Consider the following 3110-nt stretch of genomic DNA (forward strand, 5'->3'; position numbering starts at 1 on the left):
AGCCTCGAAGAGTTTGAAAGAGTAATGGATAACATAGTGAGGGATGCGAGAACCAGGGCAAATGTGGTGATTGCTGGTGACTTTAATGCGTGGGCCGTAGAATGGGGAAGCCGCAGGACAAACGCCAAGGGTAGAGCTCTCCTAACGGCGTTAGCAGTCCTAGACGTAGCACTTCTAAACAACGGAGACAAGTTTACCTTCTGTAAGGACGGCACGGGGTCAATCATCGACCTGACTTTTGCGAGCAGTGGCCTTTTTCAGCGCGTCTCCTGGGAAGTTAGCGACGCGTACACCCACAGTGACCACCAAGCGATCATCTTTACGATGGAAGGCGAAGCACTTCAAGAGTGAAATCAGTCGGCTGGAAGCTGAGTTCGCTGGATGAAGAAACACTTATCCTAATGGCATCAGAAATCGTTCTACCAGAGGGAGCTATGAATATGGCAAACCACCTAATAGCCGCTATTAAAAAAGCTTGTGATGCTTCGATGATAAGCAAATCCTCCAGCAGCAGATACGCCCCAGTCTATTGGTCGAACGATCGCATAGCACACCTACGGCGACAATGCAACTCGGCGAGGAGAAGCTACCAACGAGCTAGAGTGCGAGGGCCGTATGAGGACATACACTCCTTGTATAAGCGTAAACGGAAGGAGATCAAACAAGCAATAAAGAACAGCAAGAAAAAGTGCTTCCAGAACCTATGCAGTAGCGTGGACCTAGACCCGTGGGGATTGGCGTACAAGGTGGTTACAAAGAAGCTGGAAACTTCAATTCGGCCACAGATAACATGTCCGGAAAAGGTAGAGTAAATCGTTAACGAGCTATTCCCCTCGAAGCCAACTTTTACGAGAGAAAACTTCCCTAGCAACAAGTGTGATTTTCCTGAAGTTACAGTAGAGGAATTTATCGACGCCGCAAATTGCTTTATGGACCAAAAATCTCCAGGCCCCGATTCCATTCCTAAGAGAGTGCTTAAAATTATCTCAAAGGCGAGTCCAGAAGTATTTGTTCGCACGTTTAATGAGTGCTTCGCGGAAGGCGTGTTCCCTGATATATGGAAGCAGCAGCGCTTAGTCCTCCTACCCAAGGCTGAAAAACCACCGGGAAGTCCTGCAGCATATCGCCCTATATGTATGCTGGACACGACGGGAAAATTGCTAGAGCGTATAATAAATAACAGACTAGTAGCAGCTATCGAGGCAGGTGGAGGACTGTCAAATATGCAGTTCGGTTTCAGAAAGGGTAGATCAACTGTAGGAGCGGCCATGTTAGTTAAACAGCTGGCGGAAGAGGCGATCAGCGGGAAGCGATGGAAAGGTGGATCGAAAAAGTACTGCTTGCTGGTCACTCTAGACGTGAAGAACGCTTTTAATACTGCAAGCTGGCAGAAAATACTCCACGCTCTCCAGGAGTTTAAAGTCCCGACATATCTTCGGAGGATTATAAGCAAATATCTCTCCGACCGGGTTTTGATTTATGGAACAGACGACGGAGTCAAAAAATATAATATCTCCGGTGGCGTGCCACAAGGATCCTTCCTCGGGCCAACGCTCTGGAATGCAATGTACGACGGCGTCCTGCGCTTGAAACTGCCAAAGGGTGCAAAAATAATTGGGTTCGCTGACGATATAGCAGTGGTAGTAGTAGCCAAACATTTGCAAACCACGGCTGCAAACTCTGCAATCCTCCGGGTAAACGATTGGCTGAATGAAGCAGGTCTGGCACACCAGAAGACGGAGGCAATTTTGCTCAGCAGTAGAAAGCTACGAGAAGTGGCCAAAATTAGGGTCTGCGGCACCGAAATAACCTCGCCGGAGAGTCTAAAATACTTAGGCATCGTTTTCGATACTAGGCTCACATTTAAAGCTCATATCGAATCTGCAGTCGAAAAGGCGGAAAAAGTAGCAGCAAGGCTGTCAAGACTAATGCTAAACGTCAGGGGGCCTAAGCAAGAACGCAGACTTTTATATGTAAGTGTGGTTAGAAGCATTCTGCTGTATGGAGCACCAGTTTGGTCAACAGCACTGAAGACGAAATCTTACGCTCGGGAAGCAAAATCACTGTACCGACTTTGTGCCTTAAGAGTATGTTGCGCTTTCCGAACAACGTCAGAGGAAGCAGCGTTAGTAGTAGCAGGTCTCTGTCCTATTGACATAGTGGCAAAAGAAATAGGTGCAATATCTGAAAAGCAGGAGAAAGAAAGGGTGAGACGAAATTATTTGCAGCAGTGGCAAGACCGCTGGGACCACTCAACTAACGGACGCTGGACACATAGACTTATTCCGAGTATAAGCAAATGGCTTTTCAGAAGACATGGAGAGGTTGACTTCTACCTGACTCAAATACTAACCGGACATGGCTGCTTTAAAGCATACTTGCACAGATTTACGCACGAAGACGACCCGTACTGCACTTTCTGTACAGGGCAGGTAATCGAAGACGCTGAACATTGTTTTTTCGTCTGTCCGCAGTTCGCAACCCAAAGGGACGACTTGAGCATAAAGGTGGGGAGGCCACTTAAGGTTGACAACCTGGTGGATATCATGCTTGAGTCAACAGAAAATTGGTCCGTTGTTTGTCATATAGCAAGCCCTATCCTAAGAAAATTGCGTCAAGCGGAACAACTCCGCAGATCTTCATAGAAAGGCAATAGGCCGCTCCCCCTCCGCGAAGAAATACCTTGCGGTTGTTCCACGGAAGGAGGGACACGGAGCAGGGGTGGGTTTTTAGTGCGGTGAGCCGAAAGGCAAGTCCCACACTTATCGGCTTTCAATGCTTTGTGCCACCTCTACAACAAAAAAAAAAAACTATTTAGTTTGCTCGATTTGTAAACAAAACTTCTCAGCGGTGAAAAATATACTATTGTAAACAACCGAGCCGAGTGAAATTCACAATAGCGCTATTCTTCATCGAATGAGCGTCATAATACCAATTGAAAATTCGTTCGATCAGCACTTTCGACCACAGTCGAATGCAGCTCATAATAGGGGTCTTACTTTTACATTTCTATGTGAGACTGCATTTTCAACAAATGCTTACATAAACAAGTAATTTTTAAGCAAAAAAAAACCGATTTCAATTCCCATCTAAGAATTTAAGATTATAGT

Source organism: Rhagoletis pomonella, unplaced genomic scaffold, assembly GCF_013731165.1.
Source record: "Rhagoletis pomonella isolate Grant_MI unplaced genomic scaffold, Rhpom_1.0 Rhpom_scaffold_00036, whole genome shotgun sequence".
NCBI classification, from domain to species: Eukaryota; Metazoa; Arthropoda; class Insecta; order Diptera; family Tephritidae; genus Rhagoletis; species Rhagoletis pomonella.